The sequence below is a fragment of the Filicampus tigris genome, chromosome 1, assembly GCF_054856515.1.
Source record: "Filicampus tigris isolate MCC_2025a chromosome 1, RoL_Ftig_1.0, whole genome shotgun sequence".
In the NCBI taxonomy this organism is placed as follows: Eukaryota; Metazoa; Chordata; class Actinopteri; order Syngnathiformes; family Syngnathidae; genus Filicampus; species Filicampus tigris.
This window is the reverse complement of record NC_141217.1, coordinates 30712021-30719923: the sequence shown is the minus strand read 5'-3', so window position 1 is coordinate 30719923 and position 7903 is coordinate 30712021. Positions and strand designations below refer to the sequence as shown.

The 7903-nt window shown below is 42.4% G+C and overlaps 1 protein-coding gene across 4 annotated transcripts in view; it reads left to right on the top strand.

The window, feature by feature from the left end:
* Positions 1-7903, top strand: part of LOC147153532 (uncharacterized) — a 31409-nt gene that overhangs the window by 15652 nt on the left and 7854 nt on the right. The window contains exon 1 of one of the 4 annotated variants that reach the window (XM_086031676.1): positions 7734-7881. The exons of 2 other annotated variants lie outside the window; for them this stretch is intronic. The gene's annotated coding sequence lies outside the window, so the exon portion shown is untranslated. Of the gene's footprint in view, positions 1-7733; positions 7882-7903 lie in introns of those variants that run through there. One more of the 4 variants, XM_086031684.1, reaches the window with a different exon arrangement.

Genomic DNA, 7903 nt, shown 5'->3' with positions numbered 1-7903 from the left:
CATTACATTTATTACACCGTCATCGACGAAAATAGTGCAAATACGTCACAGTCTACTCTCACGCTGGCCCCAATGAGACAATAATCATCTAATAGTGCTTGACAAAAACAAACGACTGCGGTGACATTATTTCTCCAAACCCCTTTCTCAAAAGTCTTCGAGCCACAAGCGATGCAATGAATAAAACAATCAACTATTATGAGTTGAACTTGAAAGTGTAATCAGTTTAATAGGCAGAAATAAAACTGTACGCATTTACCTTTGTGGCTGACCAGTTCCTTCTGCACCAAAGCAGCATAGCAATGCCATTTGAACTAAAACGGGCTTATTCAAATGTATCTAGCCAAACAAATTTCAGTCATTATCTAAAGCAACGTCCATACTTTCAATCTTGAGGCACAATAATGCTGCACACCTACAAAGTGAGGGAAGCGGCGAAGTTTCCCAACATTTCTCAGACAGTTCACGTGTTCATCAGAGATGAGTTCTAAAGCTGTTTTCAACACGGTAAATCTGTTGATAATGTGAGAAAATAACAGACAACGTGGGGTCAGACCAATTGTATTGAATTATGAAAAATAAAAATAAAAACAACCATATTTGGACATATGATGTTCCCACCCAAAGTCAGCTGGGATTGGCCACAGCTCACCCGCAACCTGAGTGAGGATAAGTGGTCCAGAAAATTAATGGATGTGAAGACTTTGTATAAAGAATACTAGAGCACACGGTTTAAACCTGCAGTTGTTCCTAGACTGTCGTTTATCATTGTACAGTATGTGCACTGAAAAATGAGATTTACATGATGTCTGACATTTTTGGAGGGCAATTTCTACCTTCTTGTTCTCTTTGAACACCCTCTGCTGAATCAGACATTTATTAGGCAGAAAAACATAAGACACACACACACACACACTGTAAATTACACATTACTAAATGCACTGATAGGGATTAAAGATGAGCAAAAGTCTTCTGCAGATGGAAGGCAAAGTGAGCTAATGAACATATAGAGGAAATCAATATTCTGCTGCAAAATGTCGGAGTTGTTTTTAAGACGGACGTCAATTCACCTCTCAGCTGCGGATTTTTCGAGTTTTTGTCACTTAATGGCACATTAGCTTACTTTCTGCCTCCTCGCGCACGTGTGTCGCTTCACTCATGCATCAGTCCTCACATTTCTCACAGATCTCTCTTTCATAGGGCTCTCATTTTTCTTTTCTTAGTTTAACCTGTCCTGTTTGGTAGTGCTAGAAAATCACTGCGTTAGCTCCTCGCGATCATGTCCGCAGAAAAGTATCAGGGGGTCTTTTGCGAACTGGGAAGCTCCAGATCGATCGTCACACCGAAACGGGTGCTGATTATCTGTTTGCAGATGACATAAGAACACATGTACTGCAACCCATCCCATATGCACTTCACGATTCAATTTAGCTTCTAATGTGAAAGGCAAGCAAGAGCTTGGAGATGTTATCCATTTGTAGTAAGTGTTCTGAACACATGAGTAAAGGAAAGTAGTCCCAGCAGAGTGATACTTCAAAGCTAAAAAGGGGAGAAGTGAAGGATCAAGACAGCGGGGTGAGCTGGGGAAGATGAAAGTGGATGTTTAAGAAAAATCATGAAAACAGTCACTTTCTTCCTAGTGAGGCTTTCTTTGCTTTCGAGAGGCAGATGGTGGGAATATTGGCGGAATCTTAACATCCCTCTCATTATTTATTAACCGCTTAGAGGAATAAGCTGCATGTACATGATAGACTGCAGTGAGAACCGTGCAATAGTTTTAAAGTACATTTTCGATTCCAGTTTCAGTGTATGTGTGTGTGTAACATGACCGTCAGAGCAACGTGGAGTCTCCTGAATGAGTTTTTGAGAAGGGGGTTTAACCGTGGCTTCATTCACATTCTGGCGGAGTGGCTGTGCGGCTGAAAGCCATTTCACAGTGGAAGTGATGAGCTGCCCCAAAGCAGAACTAAGGTGCTTTAAGAACGAGCCTGTGGATAGACGAGAGAAAGAAAATGGGAAGGCTATGACTGGACTGAGAGAAGATGCGGCGTGACAATAGGGTGTGAGGTTCAACATGAGGAGAGGGGAGTTGAACCAGCAGGTGAATACACACACACGCACACACGTGTGTGTGCTATTACAACGTATGCGGCCTACGATGTTTCAACTTTATAACGCCTGTGTCTCCTCCTCCATTTTGTTCCCAGCACCACAGTGACTACATTTAGTAAATGTAAAGTAAAGTCAAAATTCTTTCTGAAACATTCTGAATATCTCGTTTACATAATTGAGCGGACAGAGTTGCTCCGGCATTTGAATAACCCACTGTGTACGGCGACACACAGCGTCGTGACTCAAACGGACGTCATTTTTGCTTGTTACTTTCAACTGTCAACAAAACACTTGATATTCATGTCACTCACCACATGAACGAAGCAGCCGGTTTCCTCCTCGCTCCAAAAGTGTGCTTTTGTGCTGCGTCTCTGAGCTTGTTTACCTCTGCTTGTGTATTTGCGATGGATTTCGCGCCAAACAATGCACTTCCGCATACAAGCACTTCCTGTACTACAAAGACCAGCAGCATTCCTTGCGGTTGTGCAACGAGCATGCACAGAGTTTCTCCATCGTTTTGGTTTGCACGCCGACAGTATCTTTGCCTTTTTCGCCCTCCTCTCCTCTTTCTCCATCCGCTTCTCAGCAGTAATGCTAAGTACAGCATCTTATGCTTTTGATTTTGAATTTATTTTCTTTTTTTTTTCATACAAAGTATTTTGACGTAAATTTCGACTTTAATGGTGAAATCCGACATACGCGGAAATTCGTGTTACATCGCCAGTGTAGGAACGGACCTCGTTCGTAAAATGAGGACTCCCTGTATACGGAATGCTCACCTCTGCTTACTACACAAACAGACACAAAAACACAAACAGCACGTGGCTCAAAGTGATGAGATAGTGCTATCCAGTACGTTCACATTTCTTAGGGGTGTGTTTTTTTTTTGTTTTTTTTTAACTCTGCCCTGGCCTTACCAAAAAAGACTGAGGAAGAAGGCAAATATTTAGGGTTAAGAGGAAGAAATGGGATTGGGCCTAGTGTCCTTGCCCGGTCTGCCACGTAAGCAAAAGCTTTCCGCGTCTCATTCGGTGCCGTTTTTTTCTTAGTCAGTTGCGGACATGTGTGAAATGTCTGGCGATTTCTTTCTCTCTCCGAAGTCAACCTAGGGACAGTAACGCTTCCCACTACAGGGCACTGTGACTGCACACGCTGGTGTATGAAGCCAGTCCTGTTAAAAACAATAACAAAAATACTATCTTTCTCAGTTGATACCGATCATCTGAAAATTCCTCAATCACGTGAATGGATTGGGACGACGCTACTACCCACTGTGACTACCAAATGAAAAAGGAAATTAAGACACTCGGGATAAGAAAGATAAGAAGAGGTGTTGAGGGTCCAATTTTGGAATCATGTTTTATGTGTAACAAGTCGTAAAAAGAAAGAAAAAATTGCATTGAGGTTTGAAAAAAAACTATCGAGGAGGAGGGTGGCAGAGTGAAAGTGCCTCGATACATTTGAATGCTAATACAATGGCCACGCTTGACTGTGACACTCTCCTGACTGTGACATCTTCATTTCCGTATAATTGAATAAGCCACAGCAGCCCTCAGGTGGAACATTCAGCAGGGCAGGGAAGCCATTAAAATATTCAATAAATGCAATTAATTGAAATCTCGCTGACTCCTCATCTGTTACTTTATCTGCACAAAATGAACATGATGTGCTTTAATGTGCATTTTACTCAAAATTGAGCGTCCGTTATTCGTCATCCATCTGCAGCGTGGCTACACTTCCGTCGTCCGTCATTCACCTTTTTTTGCGGGGGGAAAAATAGTACCCGTCTATAGGTCAGTGTCTCTAATTTTCAAAGGCCATCCGTTGGCGAGTCCGACTAAATTTTCACTAGCACACCCCACCCCGTCCTATAATTATAATTATGTGCAGAAAGATTTGTAAGCATATCATGACAAATATTAAATAAACACAGGCTCAACATGGAAGAACATGATTTCATCATCTCAGGCTGGCTACCTGTTGTTAGAACCCCCCCGAAACAATTTTCAGCACATCACTTTTATCTCAGTTGACCCGCCAAATCTATGCGTATCATTAAAGTGGAAGTCAACCCAAACACATTTTTTTCAAGAATATGTTCTATGCAAGGCAACTCGTTAAAGCAAGGCATTCTGATAAATATTGCGTTTGTGGAATAAGAGTTAATCCACCCGTTTTTTAGCCATCCCTGCGGCCGGCCATTTTGTCACTTCTGTCGACTGAAAATGACATCGCAACTGCTCAAGGCTCAGCTAACGACCAATCGCGGCGGACCTGTTTTCGGAAGCTGAGCCGTGATTGGTCGTTATCTGAGCCCTGAGCAGTTGTGATGTCATTTTCAGCCGCTAAAATTCTGTTGTTCTGTGCCACTCGGGTCTTTCCAAAGTGTTTGAACACACAACAACGCCAACGTATCCCAGCCAGGTTTTTGAAGGATTTGTCCCATACAGTATTAGAATCAGGATGGTAATTACTGACTCTAGATGAATTTATATTAGCCGATATGTTAGCCATATGTTGATCAGACGGTAATTGTATTACACATTTGTGGTCATCGCACACAAACAGCTATGTCCTTACACATAAGCAGTCATACAACAATCAATAGTAAGGGAAGAAAGAAAACTATTTGTGTCTTGTGTATCACACACACCAAAAGGCCTTCACGTAAGTGCACGCATACAACTGTCTATTGAAATGGAATGTGGCTTATGGGGTATCTGACAGGGTTAACGGTAACCAAGGATGCCTTGCAGCTAGACGACCCGGTCCTTGAATTGCTAAACCATAGATGGAGAAGATTAGAACCAACATTTTTGATTAGACTTATTTGTCAGGTGAGGGTTGCCTCTTCGACAGCGCCCTTTTTCTCACTTCGCCTTCCACGGGTGTAAGTGTTCGCGAAGTAACGAAAGAAGCCCACCTTGTCTGATTCTTGTATCTCAGAGATTGAAATAGACGAACAAATTCAATCAACTTGAGTGTGTCTTTATTTACATTGGATGCCTTCTTGAAAGATAAAATGAAAACGCATTGAGTAAATAGTCTGGATTTTTTTTGGTGAACTAATGATTGAGCTTACATCCCAAGTGAGTGACCTGCTGAAATTTCCAACATGTTTTTGAACATCTGCAAGCTGCAACTCTTCTCCCACGCACGCCTACTTATTTGCCCCGGGCTCAACCAAATCAATATATCATTAGCTAGGATCCACGCAGCCCACGCTTCCCTTTCCTTACATTTCACACATTGTATCTCCCTTCAGCTCATCTCTCATCTTCACCCCTTTGGCCTCCCCGCTCTCGCTTTGTCTGTTCTTTGAATATTTTTTCAAACCCCATGTTGATGTGCTGCAAAGTGAAAGGCGGGGGAAAATGTGAGGGTTAAGGGTTGCGTGCATGTGTGTGCGTGTGCGTACGTGCATGCGTGGTATATGTGTGTGTATATGTGCTGCGGAGATGTGTGTTATACCATGAGGGCAGGAATTGCAGGGACACAACATGGAGAGAGCAGAGAAAGGAGGCGTGAGGGGGATGGGAGCCTGTCTGACTGAAATGAATGTGTACTTGCTTGTGCCGGCTAAAGCCTCGGCAGGAGAGTAAGTGATAGCGTGGGTCGTCTAGTCAGCAACAACGCTCCCCCCTTTGGATGGAGTTCAGCCTGATACCTTGTGGAAGGCTGTCGACGTCACGGCACGGTGTCAGCAGATAGCAGAACCACGCCCATCTTCTTGTGCCGGGATTCTGGACCATAGGACCGTTGCCCTTTTAAACATCTGGTCTGACAGGGCTGCGTAGGTTCGACACCAGAAACATGACAGACTAAAACTGAGGTTTTCAAACTTTTTACACCAGGTACCAGTTTAAAAAAAAAAAACTTAGCTCCCCAAGTACCATCATAATTACCGACATCAAGATATGGTGGTGTAGTGTGCCAAAGTGTTCATCAAAAATGAGCAGACAGGGCTCCAGGCTGCCACTAAATGGCGGCGTTTAACTTCTAAAATTTGAGACAAGTACATTTTTCATCTACTCGCACATGTGTGACAGTGCAGGTAGTAGGTTTGCCTATTTAATAAAATCACAACGTTTCGGACAAACTTCTGCTCCACACTTCAGCCCAGTTGTTGACATTAATGCAGAAATGAGCTGGTTTGACAATCACCATTAGCTCCAAAAGAAGAAAGGACAAACATCAAAGATGATGAAGGCGAGCCAATGTGTTTTTTAAAAAAAGGACATGACATACGGTCATTATGTTTCCACAGAACATAATATTGCGTAGGCCTTGAAAGCTCCGTCAAACAGCTAGCAGTAAAGAGCCATTATGGACTATTGGTACAATCTTGCCGTCCCAGTTTTTAATGTACTCCATCACTCTCTAGTTCTTATTTTCTACCACCCAGAATAACATTAGTAGCATGGGTGTAAGAAAAGGCTCATGAAGATGGGGACTCAGAGCAGTCAAATGTGACCTGCATCCTCCAACGGCAAAAACAAAAAGATAAACGAGTGAGTACAGTGAGCAAATTGTCACGCTACACAGCCACGGTTTTATTTCATTTTGGTCAGGCACATTCGTCCCAATCTGCATCATGCCGGGAGCAGAGATTGATGTGAGTTGCCGTTGCTCATAGACCACATGTGGGATTGAGGCGGAGAAGCATCAGATCCTACCTCGTGTGGCAGAAAAAGAAAAAAAGGGAGGATTGGCAACACCAGCGAGGGTGCAGATGAAGGTGTCACCTTGAGGGATTAGAGGGAGGAGAAAACAGCAACTCCCTTTTATAGCTCTCTGTCATGTATGTGTTCACAAATAACTGCTCTGAGCATTTTGGAGTCTATCGAAGATTATATTCCTGTGAAAGCAACACCTGTGTTGATAAAAAGGAACGAAGCATATCTGAAATTTGAATGTAACTGCATGCGGCTTTTTTTTCCCCGTTGCTTTTTTAAATTTGTTTTGTTTTGTTTTTCTATCCAAAGCGTTGACATAATAAAAATCTAAACTTGGTCTGGCTGAGTTTTGAGCTCGATTGAGGGATATTTGAAAGAAAGTCATCAAGAACAAATAATGTGGGCTAATTAGATATCGTTAAAGTAAAACAACATCCTGTTAATAAACTATGCATTGCTGTTTTTAGCGCCCCTTAAGCATGTTGACACTAAACAGCAGCGCCATCTACTGGTCACGTACAGATACTGGCTGCAGCCTTGGATTGAAAGAGAAATTTGGATTCATAGGCCTTCGACGTTTTTCTCATGCCTTTTGGATTAGTATTTTTCCTGGAAAATAAATACAATTTAAATAAATAGTAAATGGAGAAAACTTATATATCACTTTAGATACACTTGACTATAAGATGCCCAAGGTGTCCCCCTCCCCTTTTTTTTCCCTTAGCTTTAACACATGTTAAAATGCTAATCCCTCACAAATACACCTCCAAAGTGGTGTTTTTCTCCATTCACCCATCTTGGAGTATTCCTGCTAATTCCTGCTCTCTTAAGAAACACTGTATAACCTTAAATTTTCGTTGATTGCGGCGGCGCCATGTGGACAAACGTGGTAGTGTTTTTGAGTGAAGTCAACCACATTTCCCATGAGCGCCAGCGGCGCAGCACATATCTGTGTATTGTCGTGAAATCCTGAGCTGTCGCTTGCCTGCAGTTGGACTGAATTGCATTTCTGTTTCAAGTGGCTGTGTTTGCAATGAATGGCAATGATATACACAACAAATTGATGGATAGCTAGTTTTGAAATTAGAAGCCGGTAAGTAATTGTTTGTTCAATT